At 37.6% G+C, this 14,545-nt stretch overlaps 1 protein-coding gene and 1 long non-coding RNA gene across 8 annotated transcripts in view; one reads left to right on the top strand and one right to left on the bottom strand.

Annotated features, from left to right (window-relative positions):
- Positions 1 to 14,545, top strand: part of NR6A1 (nuclear receptor subfamily 6 group A member 1) — a 245,479-nt gene that overhangs the window by 76,199 nt on the left and 154,735 nt on the right.
- The window catches only part of LOC110256222 (uncharacterized), a 106,188-nt gene that overhangs the window by 73,134 nt on the left and 18,509 nt on the right, over positions 1 to 14,545 (bottom strand). For all 4 annotated transcript variants that reach the window (XR_014827752.1, XR_014827760.1, XR_014827757.1 and 1 more), the window contains exon 2: positions 735 to 831. This is a non-coding gene — a long non-coding RNA (uncharacterized LOC110256222). The remainder of the gene's footprint in view (positions 1 to 734; positions 832 to 14,545) is intronic.

Raw genomic sequence — 14,545 nt, 5'->3', positions numbered from 1 at the left:
TTTGGTTTGTATATAAACTGTTTACATTCTACATTAGTTTAATTATGTTGCCCTCTGTCAAAACACTTCAGTTATCCAGCTTTGTTGAGTCTTCAGTGTTGTAACAGTAAATTGTGTACAAATGACAACAAAAAATCAAGCAGCTGTTACTGTGTAGTATTTTAAAAACTCTTTAGTAGGTTTATTTCAAATGGTCTTCCCCTTGGCCTGATAATACGAAGAGAAGTCAATGCCTTATTACATTTTGATAAATAATCAGACTTTAAAAATATGCTGACCTCTGCTACCCCAAACCATTAGATGTGTACAAAATACTGTAGCTTAAATTTATGGCATTCTAAAAAAGAAGGCTTTTCATAGACTTGAAAAACTAGAGAAGAGTGAAAGGTAGATTTCTAAAGTGACATTAGGGGTTTTTCTTATTGTGTTTGAGATGGTTTTCATGACAGTAAAGGCCTTCATTTTATCTTCATTTCTTCAGTTTGCTTTAAATCCTTAAGTTTAGTTCTTATCTTCAAGAAAGGCACACATTGGGTTTTTTAAATTAGTTTGGCCAAGAGGTTTATGTACTCAATGCAAAGATAAAGTCTAAGGGTTAAAAAACTAAAGGTTGAATTAGCCAGTTTACAGAAGCTACTGTGCATTTAATAAATCGGTCCACTGTTTAATTCTCGATTTAGATAGATTTTGAGTTTGTCAAAACTCACCATGCCATCCATTGTTGTTTCACTTACCTCCTTTCTTTCCTTTTCCAGAGGTACTACAAAATGTTGTGAAACTCACATTGTCCTATCTTGGAGATGTAAATGTTCTCATAGTCCTCTTGATAAACTTGAAAGAAATAAGAAGCATAAACTTAATAAAACAATATATATATTTGTGAGATTAGTAGTTCAGAAAAGGAGCCACTACCTTTGGCAGTTGGCTGTCCATACACTTCCCAAGCACCATGCAGGGAGCATCTCCAGAAGTGTTTAGAGTAATGTTACTTTTTTTTTTTTTTTTTTAATAAGGACCATACATGTAACATATGGAAGTTCCCATGCTAGGGGTCAAATTGGAGCTGCAGCTGCCACTGTAAGCCACAGCAATGCTGGATCTGAGCTGCAGCTGCAACCTGTGCTGCAGCTTTTGGCAGCACCAGATCCTTAACCCACTTAGCAAAGCCAGGGATCGTACCCACGTTCTCATGGACACTCTGTCGAGTTCTTAACACACTGAATCACAACAGGAACTTCATAATGTTGCTATTCTTGAGGACAAATTGTTAAGTTATAAAGGTGACAACAAAATGTTAGCATGAATCCATGTTCCTCTTAGCCAGACTGCCAATGTTCTCCTTCGTCCTTTTGCTAACTCAGCAGTGGAATCTTTTCTCCTATATGCAGCCCTTCCATCATGGAGCTCGTTGTCTACTCAGAGAACTAGACATAGACATAGCTGATGACAAAGAGGATGATTGCTATGTTGGCAGAATGGTTTGAACCATGTTAAGGAAGAATAGGAAAAAGAAGGGTTAATTCTGCCTAGAAGTGCCGGGAAAGGTTTATCTAAGTGATCACATCTGATCTGGGCCTTGAAGGTTTAGTTGAATTTTTACTAGACAGAGAAGGAAGGATATTCCAATAGAGGGAAAACTCTGCATAGAAAATACTAGAGGCAGGAAAGTTTGGGTAATGGTGATCAGAATTGAGTAAACCCTCAGAGCATCAGTTAACTCATCTTTAAGATGTAGGACAGATGGCACTCCCTCTTCCTGTGGACACAGCTGTGAAAATCAGATGAGCTTGTGTATGTGAAAGTAGCATGAAAATATAACTACTGGGTCTCTCCTCATTGCTCTTGGTTCATGTGTGTTTAACTAGAATAAATGGAGTACCTTATCATGATAAACTTTTCCAATTGGAATTTTATTTGGCTTTCTCCTTTTTTCTTTTAAGTGACCATAGTTTAAATTTTCATATATTAAGTGTTTGGGGAAGCAATATTAACGAGCACAGACTTTGGATCCAGAATCTTGACTTTGCAACTTACTAGCTATATGACCTTAGGCAAATGAACCTCTTTGTTTCTGTTTTCTTACCTATAAAATGGAGATAGTGATAGTACTACCTTATAGATCTGTTGTGAGGACTAAATGAGGTAATATATGTCAGATGTATAAAACAGCGCATGATGCATGTTAAAAACCATATGTGTTTTTATATATGTTATTTCAAAATTATTTTAGTGTTAAAATCATTTACGGCTATTATTTACATGTTTTGCCCAGATTTTGGTTTCTAGTACATAAACACTTATTTTAAAAAAACCTTCTTTTCTTGTAAAATCCTTCTTTTATAGTTAAAACAATGTCTGACTAGCCAATGAATTGTAAATATTCATATGCATATGTGAGTTTTAAAGACATTTTTGAATTTAATGCTCTGCCACTTTCTTTGTTACCTTTTGTAAAGTTTTTATCTCCTGTAAGCTTCAATTTCCTCAATCTGTAAAAATGAGAATTATGTTAGCACCTATTTCATATTGGTTGTGAGGATTAAGTTACATATATAATTTAAAACTTTCTGGAATGCTATGGATTTTCTCCCTATGCACATGCATATGCAGACACAAAAATTTGAAGGGAGTTTCAGTTATGGAATCCAAGAACCTGTCCATGGCCTCCCTATGAACTTCAGGTTGAGAAATGCTGACTAGAACTTTATACCAAGATTTTGCCATCTAGTCTTGTCACTGATGTAATATTGCTACTTTTGGAAGTCTCAATCTCCATTCATTGAGTGGCTATGTGGAGTTCCCACTGTGGTGCAGTGGGTTAGGAATCCAACTGTAGCAGCTTGAGTCAATCCCCAGCCTGGTGCAGTGGGTTAAAGGATCTGGTGTTGCTGCAGCTGCAGTGTAGGTTGCAGCTGCACCTTGGATTCAGTCCCTTTCCTGGGAACTATCATATGCTGTGGGTGCAGCCAATCTGGGGACGGGGGCGGGGGATGCGGAGAAAAGAGGGCTTTCCCTTTGTGGCTCCGTTGTTAGCAAACCCGACTAGCATCCATGAGGATGCGGGTTCAATCCCTGGCCTTGCTCAGCGGGTTAAGGATCTGGTGTTGCCGTGAGCTGTGTGTAGGCCATAGGCGTGCTCCAATCCCATGTTGCTGGGGCTCTGGTATAGGCTAGCAGCTGTAGCTCTGACTGAACCCCTAGCCTGGGAACTTCCATATGCCTCAGGTGTGGCCCTAAAAAGCAAAAACAAAACAAAACGAGTGACTACTTGCCAGCAGTAGTTTAGATTCACCATCAATTAGTCACACCTTTCCCTATAGCATGGGGCCCTAAAAGAAAACAAAAAAGGAACCCAAATAATGCAGTAACTAATATTAAGGAATGAGCTGGAGAGAATATTGGGTTTTATTGTAATATGTAAAAAGTGTGGGAGAAAAATTTTTTTTTTTGTTTTTCTAGGGCTGCACCCGTGGCATATGGAGGTTCCCATGCTAGGGGTCGAATTAGAGCTGTAGCCCCTGACCTCCGCCACAGCCATAGGATCCTATCTGCGTCTGCAGCCTACACTACAGCTCATGGCAATGCCAGATCCTTAACCCACTGAGCCAGGCCAGGGCTCGAACCTGAGTCCTCAGGATACTAGTCAGATTTGTTTCCGCTAAGCCACAACAGGAACTCCAAAAGTGTGGGAGGAGATTTTAAAAGTTCTTTAGAGCAACAGGCATGTGTTTTGCAACAACTAGTTAATGAAATAAACAAGAACAGTGATCAGAGGATTGAATCCTTCCTTTTTTATAATGAAATCCTGAAGATGTATCAATAATATAAAACTTTGTATTTCTCCCCTGGCCTGTTTATTGGGTTAAAATTTTGATCATATGGTTCTTTATGCTTTAAAAACTTGACCTCTGTTTTTATAAAGTTTATTATTTCCTCAGGTAGATTATAGTTTTATTAAGGCATCATAAGTTATCAATATTAGATATAGTCATTCTATAACTTTTTAATTATTCATAACATTTAGGGAAAAATGCTTTTTAAATGTTGCTTTTCTTGGCTGTTTCCAGCAAATAGTTGAATCTTTGCAAAATATAGTATCTTAAAAGTTTTATTTTTGAATGTATATTATCCAGAAAAGCTATGCCTAGATCTACTTCATAGTTTCATAAATGAAATAGTGTACTAGTTTGGGTAAGCTATTAATACTTGATATGTTGCTTTTAGACTTCTGTCTTCATTGCTAACCTGAAATGAGATAATTCTGATGTTTGAGTGGGAATGCTAATTGTGGATAGAGGAAAAAAATTCTGGGATGAAAGAATAGAAAATAAGTTCCAGTCTAGAGTTTTACAACTTTTAAAGATATCAGGAATCTTTTTTTTTTTTTTTTTTTCTTTTTACGGTTGTACCTATGGCATATGGAAGTTCCCAGGCTAGGGGTCAAATCACAGCTGCAGCTGTGGCCTATGCCATAGTCATGGCAACACTGGATCTGAGCTGCATCTGCAGCCTATGCCACTGTTAGTGGCAATGCCAGATCCTTAACCCACTGAGTAAGGCCAAGGATCAGTCCTGCATCCTCACAGAGACAGTGTTGGGTTCTTAACCCACTGATGCACAATGGGAACTCCTCTCAGGAGTCTTAGAGGTCATTTAGTGATTTCCAGACCTGTCTTTACATCAGAATTAAAAGTGGTGGTGGTGGGAAATATGAATTACTAATAATGCAAATTCCTAGGCATCATACTAGACTTAGTAAATCAAATCTTCTAGGAATGGGTTTATCGTTTTCACAAGCCCCCAAAAGATTCTGATGTAGCCATTTCATGGACATTTGGAATGTCTGATTTAGGCTAAGATCTTTCTTTGACAGATAGAGAAAACAGATGTAGAAGGAAACGAAGACCCCCAAGTCACAGAGTGGGTCAAAATTGAAATCCTTGACTCTGTGTAAGTGTGTGTATTCATTTATACCACACCACCCCTCCACCATGAAAAAGCAGACTTTTTGCAAAAGTTGACTAATGTCCACTTGGGCATCTGCAGACTATTTCAAGTCATCTGCCTGGCAGGTCAAACATCTTAGCCTTAGGGATGCACCCAGAACTAGTGCTAACGGACCATTGGCTTAAAATTTAGTACGCTGACCTGAAGCATTTGACTAAGCAAGCAGTGCTGAGTGGTGTTGGCTTAGAATCTGTCCATGATGTGAAATGAGAAATAGCTGTAAGTGATCAAAACTCTGAGACGGCCCTCCAGGCTCTGACATTTATCAGCTGCTGCTACATTTTAACGCTTCTCTAATCAAAAGTGACTACCACTGGATGAAGGAGCCTTGCCCAACTTCTGGCTGTTCTCTGGGGAGGAATTTATTTTAATTGCCAGTGAGAAGGTAGGAATGATTTCAAAAAAAGATCAAGAACCTACAAATCCACTTCAGCTTGGGCTCCTGGCCAAATGTCCATCCTCAGGAGGGAGTTGATGTCAGCTGCTGCCTTGTGACTTGAGGTATTTCAGAAAATCCAAAGGCATTACAGAAGCCTTTCCTGAGTTGGCAGACAGGAGTGGCACCAGGATTCAAGACCTGACACATGTCATCAGCCTGGGAAAAGTGGAGTTTGGACACTAATGATGGCTCTTGTCAAGGCTCAGTATGATAAAACCAGGTGGACTCAGCTTGGAGGTTAGTTTGCATAGTAGAAGAGTTACAGCTTAGAAAATACCTGCCAGAAGTTTTCGCTGCCCCAGCTCTGTGTCAGTAACAAACCCTTCACCCTTGACTCCTGTCACTTTTTAATGGGTGATGGTAGAGACACTAGATAGGTAAGAAAAAGAGGCACTTGGTTACATATCTAGCACATCTCCCTGTTTGCTAGTTTTCTTGCCATTTAGTGTAGAACTATATTTGTGAGGCCATACTCCAGGCTAGTGTTTTCTTCTGTCTGCATCTGTAGAAGCAACGCCGAGTAGTTATGTTGTGAGCCACACGGGAAGTCCTTCTTCTGTCTACATCTGAAGGTGTAGTGAGGTAGAATCACAGGTTCTCTATTTCCATAAATGCACTGATGGTAACCATACAAACGTTTTGATTGGTAGTTATAAGAAAGCTTTTTTGCTGGTATATCTCTCTGTTAGAAGGGTTATTTTCAGATCCCGTCTCTGCCATTTAGTAGCTGTGTGACTTTTGGTTTAACTTCCACTTCTCACCTGGAGGTCAGTAATTAATTGTACTTATTATCACAGGGTTGTTGTGAGAATTAAATGAAAGCAGGAATATCTAGAGACGTAACATTCAAGTTTCAGTTACTGTTATTGTAATTATTTAGTCAAACTTCCTGCTTACTGGGAAGAATGGAATGAGAGGTTTCTAAATTATTGTCTTACTAAATATAGGAATTGTGGTCTAGAATGAATGTAAAATTGAAGTTAGGAGACCCAGATTCAGGTCTTGATTGTGCTTTATATTACTCCAGTTTTCCATTAAGAAAAATGATATCAACCAAATAGACAAAATCAGATTGCTAAGATCTCTTGCCACACAGATAATCTTCACATCTGCAAAAATTATTGAGGTTTCCAAGAGTTTTTGTTTATTTGGGTTAAAGCTATCACTTTTTACTATATTAGAAATTAAAACTAGGAAATTTTAAATATTAAGTCATTTAAAATAAAAATAATAAACCCACTATATAGCAACATAATATTTTTAAAAATGTTAACTTTAGTAAGTGGAAATTTTATTAAAAAATAAAAATAAGTATAAAAATAGTTATATTTTCCACAAAAAGCATGGTAAGAATTGTATTATTTTATATTTTTGCAGCTCTCCTTGATGTCTGGCTTCTTAAAAGATAACTGAGTTATCATAGCTGCATGTATCTGTATCTCCTTTTTGTCTTTTTCAATATATTATTTTGGCTGAGGTATATGAAGAAAATCTGGCCTCTATACATATATATATATATATATATATGGAAAAAGAATTTTAATAGTTTCTTTATATAATTGTACATAGTATTCTTTGATACTACGCTGATCTCAATGTTTGGTAGTTTCTTAAAAGTTAGTTGCAGTGTGGAATCTGAAACTATACTAATGAACTTTTCATACTCTGTTCTGTTAAAATCCACTGGTCCATCTTGCACTTTGCATGGATCTTTTACCCATGCATGATTTTGTAATATGCATATAATGTAATATGCAATTTTGTAATGCATTGGCCATTTGGAAAATACTGGTTCACTGAATTATGCAGATTTTCTGAAATTGACACATTTAATTATATAATATCAAATCAATTTTTTTAATATCACCACTAATCTTAGTGGAAACAACTTTGAATGTTGGGAAGCTGTGTGAAGCACATAACAGATATAAATTTTCTAAAATCCTAATTTTTGTTTAAGGGCTTAAATTTTATCATTGGCAACAAAGACTGTCAGTTCTCCTTGAAATGGCATGCTCACTTTGTTCATTTTCAAGATAATATCTGTCGAACATGCTAGCCTGAATAATCATAATTTTCTGTTAGTTCTTTTGAGTAAATTGATAATCCATGAAAAAATTGACTATTTCAGTATACAACTCAAACAATAGCGCAGACTCAAAGTGTGTTTCTATTTTATGCAGTTAAAATGGCTGTGTGTGTCCACCCTCCTCCCCCAGTGTGTGGCAGCAATGGAAAACAGTGACTACCAGTATGTTTTGGTGCCACTGCTTTTTTTTTTTTTTTTTTTTTTTTTTTTTCCACTTTTTTTTTTTTTTTTTTTTTTTTTTTGTCTTTTTGTTGTTGTTGTTGTTGTTGCTATTTCTTGGGCCGCTCCCGCGGTATATGGAGGTTCCGAGGCTAGGGGTTGAATCAGAGCTGTAGCCACCGGCCTACGCCAGAGCAACAGCAACGCGGGATCCGAGCCGCATCTGCAACCTACACCACAGCTCACGGCAACGCCGGATCGTTAACCCACTGAGCAAGGGCAGGGACCGAACCCGCAACCTCATGGTTCCTAGTTGGATTCGTTAACCACTGCGCCACGACGGGAACTCCTGGTGCCACTGCTTTGAACAGCGCCAAGGGCAGCAATTCAACTTAACATTGGCTTTGTGCCATCAGCACAAATGTCAAATGAAGAAGGCAAGTAATATCTTATAATTAGTACAGAATAGTTTTGATCTTCCAGATTCTCAGAAAGGGTTTTGGGGATATCTGTGAAGCACACTTTGAGAGCTGCTACTGTAGAGTCCAAATGTTAGGAAACTCTAGACAAATGGTGGAAACTTCCTTAATCCAGTCAGACTCAAAGGGCTGCTGTAGGCTCTTAGAGAGAAGACAACCCCTGGCATATTGTTTTGGTATCGCCTAGGGGCTTAGTTTGCATGTAGTGGAGCTCAATAAAGGTTGATCAATCAATGTAGACTGCTTAAATAATATATCTAGAAATGTCTTTTTTCTTCTATACTTTAAAACTTAGTTTTTCAATGTTCTCATGGTAAACATCATGTATTTTCTGGGTCTTGCCGATCCTTTTATCTGTTCAAAGTTATCTTTTTATAACAAAGTTAATTAAATTTACTCAGATATCAGTTGGACATGGGTTGCTCTGTGTCTTTTTATTCTCTTTGTGGGGTGATAATAAGTAAATCATATGGGATTTGCTCTTTTTTTTTTTTTTTTTTTTTTTTTGTCTTTTGTCTTTTTGTTGTTGTTGTTGTTATTGTTGTTGCTATTTCTTGGGCCGCTCCCGCGGCATATGGAGGTTCCCAGGCTAGGGGTGGAATCGGAGCTGTAGCCACCAGCCTACGCCAGAGCCACAGCAACGCAGGATCCGAGCCGAGTCTGCGACCCACACCACAGCTCACGCACGGCAACGCCGGATCGTTAACCCACTGAGCAAGGGCAGGGACCGAACCCGCAACCTCATGGTTCCTAGTCGGATTCGTTAACCACTGCGCCACGACAGGAACTCCGGATTTGCTCTTTTATGATCTTGGGGAAAATAAGCAGTTAAACAACATATAAGTACTGTCCATATGCAGATGTTAATAGTACCTGGCATAGAATTCAGCATTTAGTAGGTATTTGTAATAGATACCTCCTTTTCTTGAGCATCCTTTCAGTGTCAGGCCTTGTGAATTTTTTCTCCAGCTTTATTGAGAAATAATTGAAATATATCACAATATAAGTTTAAGGTGTATAGCATGATGGTTTTATTTACATATATTGTGAAATGATTACCACAGTAGGTTAATAGTCACTATCCATTGTGATTTTATATGCATATATATATAGATATATATGCACATACACATAAATATTCAACATTTCACATATATGTAAGCATATTACATAAAGTATGTAAAAATAGATAAAATATATAGATACATATTATATGTAAATGTAGTATATTAAAATCTATATAAACATATAAATCATTCATATTTAATCTTCATGTCGGTCTAGCTGGGTATTTTGTATTACATATGCATGAGACTTTTTTTTTTACTTTTATAGGACCACACCTGCAGCATATAGAAGTTCCCAGGCTAGGGGTCGAATTGGAGCTGTCACTGCCTGCTTAGCCACAGTCACAGCAATGCTAGATCCAAGCCACATCTGCAACCTACATCACAGTTCTCAGCAGCACCAGATCCTTGACCCACCGAGTGAGCAAACCCACATCCTCATGGATACTAGTTGGGTTCGTTTCCACTGAACCACAACAGGAACTCCTACATGAGACTCTAATAGGACATGTCGTTTGCTCAAGGTTACAGAGCCTTGGTCTGTCTAGTACCAAACTTTCAATAAATGCTTAATTGTTCGTGGAGGATGAGAGCAGCATGTCCTGGATGGAGTAGAATTATTTTCCCAATGCCAGATTTTTTCCTAAATCTTTCCCAGATTTCTCCCCAGTACCTCTTCTTTTCTCCTTGATTCTATAGCATTTCTCACGGTGTACCTTGTATTAGAGTTGTATGCACGGCTGATCTTTTCCGCTTAATGTAAACATAGGAAAAACAGACATTTTGTTCAGATATATATCAGGCCCTTGATAAATGTTTATTTAAACATTTAATAACAGTGAATTAAACTTAATTCATTGTTTATCTAAACAGAATGTAAGTGAAATGATTTAATTAAATTAGTTTTAAAAATAAACTGAATATTTCCTTTTGAGATGTGACTAATTACCCTATAATCTGTCTATTCTGTAAGTTGCAGTATGCATCTACTTTGGTGAGGGAGGGTTGTCAGATGTTTTACTTTCAGCTCCTAAATTGAAAAAGCAATGGAAAATATGAACATTTTTGTTCATACTGCTAAGGTTGAATTTTTTTTTTTTTTTTTTTTTTGTCTTTCTGCCTTTTCTAGGGCCGCTCCCATGGCATATGGAAGTTCCCAGGCTAGGGGTCCAATTGGAGCTGTAGCTGCCAGCCTGTGCCAGAGCCACAGCAATGCAGGATCTGAGTTGCGTCTGCAACCTACACCACAGCTCACTGCAACACTGTATCCTTAAACCACTGAGCAAGGCCAGGGATTGAACCCGCAACCTCATGGTTCCTAGTCAGATTCGTTAACCACTGAGCCATGACGGGAACTCGATAGTGCTAAGGATGATCAAGTAGTGTCCCTTTTGGCTCCTGAGAGGTGGTTCTGTGCTAAGATAATTGGGGAGGAGTTGCTGATTTGAGTTGGTAATATTTTATTTTTATTTATTTATTTATTCATTTATTTTTGCTTTTTAAGGCTTCACCCAGGGCATACAGAAGCTCTCAGGCTATCGGTTGAATTGGAGCTGTAGTTGCCAGCCTATACCATAGCCACAGCAACCACGAATCCGAGCTGCATCTGCGACTTACACCACAACTCACAGCAATGCCAGATCCCCAACCCTCTGAGAGAGGCCAGGGATCTAACCCATGTCCTTATGAATACCAGTTGGGTTTGTTAGGGCTGAGCCTCAGTGGGAACTCTGATACTACTTTAATTTTTGGATGAAGGCAGATGAAAGAAAGTTGTGAAAGTCCAGCTTGCTAATCCTTTTAACATAAAAGTAGTTAGTTTACAACTTAATAAATCAATTTGAAGATCAAAGCATCCTCCATAAGATATCAGTTACAATAAAGCCAGTAGCTTTATGGGGATTATTTATGTCTCCAAAATAAACAGTGATCAGAAACAGCTAGTTATGATAATTGCTCAATTTTCGTACTGTCTATATAAAAAGATTATTTAAAGATAACATCTCTATAAGGGACTAACCATAAATACTTCACTAACATCATGAGTGGAAACTTGAGGTCTGGGTAGAGAAGGGAGACTAGTTGTCAGATCTTTGTAAGCCACATGCAAATTGGGTATCTTTGCTTCCTGGTGTGCCCTCAGCTATGTTAAGAAGTACTTAGGATTGGAGCTCTTTTTTGGGGGCTTTCTGACTACCTCCTCACATTTTTATTTCCACAGTGGAGTTCTGTCTAAGTTATATCAAAGCAAAATGACTAAAGGAATTTCTTTCAAAGTGCCCTTCTTAACTCTTTGAGAGATACTTGGTTATGCAAATGAATTTTTGAAGATTCTGTCTAGTAGAAGTGAAATCTTTATTTGTCCTGCTCTAGGATGTGGAGGGGAGGAGAGGGTGTTTCTGTCAAATCACACCTTAGTCTGTGTAAATCTAAGGGGGTGAGGAGTGCTGAGGAGGTGAGAAAAATCACACCCTTTTTTTGTGTTATCTTAGTTAATGCTTCCAACAACTTTTCTCATAAGGTAGTGGTTATTGTATATGTCACTGCACCAAGATATTTTTATCCCACTCCACTGTTGTCCAGTTTACCCTAGAATTGCTTGGTTTGCGTGTACCAAAGTAATTTATAGTCATATGTTGTCCAGTCACATGAATGTATTAATAATGGTGCATATTACTAAACATATCGTTTAACTAGGTTATGTCATTTGATTGATATACTAAATTCTACAGTTACTGAAGGGTGGTGATAGGTATATATCAATCATAGGACTTTACTCCATGAAAAAGCTGTTGATTAGGGCACTCTTTAAATTTGTGTGTGTACTGGATCTGAGATTGTGTAGGGATATGGCTCATTTAGAAAGAATGTTAGCTTCTAAGCATGAAAGCATAGCCTTAAAATGGTTGTGAACTTTAAAGAGAGTATAATTGGGGTGAGGTTTATTAAGACACAGGCAATAAAAATCAACATATGAAGGGCTTAAATTTTCAGCTGAATATTTTCTTCAAAGTACTGATTATAGACTTTCTTGTTAAAAAGAAAACTGTCCAGTTTTCTTTAGGATCTATTTAATCCAAAATGAATTCCGCTTTTCCTTTTGGTCTCTTTGATGCTAGCATTCTGTCTTCTGCCCCCTTTAAAATGTTGGGGGGGCTTGTGAGCATTCTAAATATGTAGATTTTTTTTAACTATGGTTTTTAGGTCCTTTGCTACTACTGAGTCTTGCATAAATTTTTTCTGTTTTACGAGATCAGTGTAGCCATACATGCGTAGAAATAATAGAAAATAGACTTTGGCAAACTATTTAAGAAAACAGAAAAGTAAAGCCTAGATCCAATTATTAGTGATATAAAAGGAAAATCTAATAAGTGAAGAATAATGTTCTCTGAGTTCAGAATAATAGATATGTTGTGAGGGAGAAGGTCACAAGGAAAGCTGGGCTGCTATAAATGTTCTATAATTTTGTTCTGGATGGTGGTTACATGTATGTATACATGTGCAAAAATTAACTGAACTTATTTAAGATTTGTCCACCTTACCATATGTAGATTATACCTCAAAAAGTAAAATAGTAATAATCTTTTCTGAAGCAAGTGTGAAAATCTTGATCATTGTTGAATATAAGTGATAGTTTATTTTAGTTATCACTTTTTATGAAAATTTGAAAAGTTTCATGATAAATAATGAAAGAAAAAAATCCTATCACTCTAAATATGTCAGATTTATATCTAATTTATGAGAGCTCAAGTTTTTTTTTTTTTTTTTTTCCCCTCTGTCTCCTTTAACCTATCATTTTTTAGATTCGGAATTTTGTGTTTTTGTTGGATGTTATTGGAGAGGAGAATGAAGTCTTGTTTTTGTGATATCACTTGTTGAAAGAGGACAAAGCCAGTCTTGATTTTTTTTTTTTTTTTTTTTTTTTTTTTTTTTTTGGCTGCCCCACTGTGTATAGAGTTCCCTGGGCCAGGATTCAGATCTGATCCACAGTTGTGACCTACGCTCCAACTGTGGCAATGCCGGATCCTGTAACTGACAGTGCTAGGCCAGGGATCGAACTGCATCCTGGTGCTGCAGAGGTACTGATCCCATTGTGCCACAGCAGGAACTCAAAGCTGGTCTCCATCTTAAAATCAGCTTATATGTAAATTCTTTTCATTCTAGAATCTGAGTGGAGAAATGTCAGACCACTTAGCTCTATTAAGTTATAATTAAACACCAGTTTTAAAGGTTCTAACTTTCATAAGCATATCTAATACTTACTGAGAATTTGCCATGTACTTGGTATTATGAGAACTATCTTGTAGAGTGATGTTACTATTTCATTTAGCATTTGAGGACACTGAGGATCTGAGGTCAAGTAACTTGTCCAGGTTCTCATGGCTGAAGTTAGAGAGGGCCCCCCATTCTTGGCCCCTAAAGGATACCTAAGCCACCAGTGTCAGAGTATAAATATGAAGATAATCAGCATCTTTGTAACCGACTCTTTATTACCACGAAAGGATAATCACTAGTTTGAGACATTCATTACTGTTATTTCAGATGTCTTTTTAGAGCTTGAATTGAGTGGCCTTTAAAATCTCAGAATTGGTTCTAACACTTTATTAATACCTTGGCAATATGACTTTGTCCTTTAAAACAAAATATAGGATAATGGGAAATACTTCCCTGTTGTACGAAAAAGGCTATTTGTAGGTCATCTTTTTTAAAACGGCGAGAAATTCTCTTTCCAAACCACATTAGAACCCAGGCCAACTTGGTACAGGGCCCTTACCAGAATAATGATGTAAGAATTTTAGAGTACATAGTGCAGCTGCCAAAGCTTACACTGTTAAATTTCAACACTGTCTGCCTGCCAGAGTCCACAGCTTGATATTTTTTTCCTGCATGTACCAAATTATAATCACATATATTTCTCTCATTGGGGGAAGGGGAATAGAGTATTGTTGTTTGATAAACTTGCTGTTTTGCCTCTCACATGCTTCTGAGCATTTCTTCCCCACCCTCATCCCAGCCCCATCCCCACTAACTCCTGAGTATTTATTCTCCTGGATGAATTTTTCCAAAATGAGACATAGAGGGGCAGTTCACACCTTGCCTGGTTTATGTTTTACGAGGAAACCCTTCCCTTTGCACAGTTCTCTATTCAGGAAGTTCCATGTGCTACATTCCATTCATTTGCCAAGTCTTGGACTCTTCTTCAAAGTACAGTATTGGAGTATGCAATTACACATACACATACTGGCAACAGCATACTTTTTCCTGGCCTCTCAGAGAAAGCTCAAAGCCAGAGGAGCAAATCCAG

This window comes from Sus scrofa, chromosome 1, assembly GCF_054392235.1.
Source record: "Sus scrofa isolate SSC_HxYL_T2T_F1_AM1 chromosome 1, Sscrofa_HxYL_maternal_Yorkshire_Landrace_v2.0, whole genome shotgun sequence".
In the NCBI taxonomy this organism is placed as follows: domain Eukaryota; kingdom Metazoa; phylum Chordata; class Mammalia; order Artiodactyla; family Suidae; genus Sus; species Sus scrofa.
The sequence above is the reverse complement of the archived record's forward strand: the minus strand, read 5'-3'. Positions and strand labels throughout refer to the sequence as shown.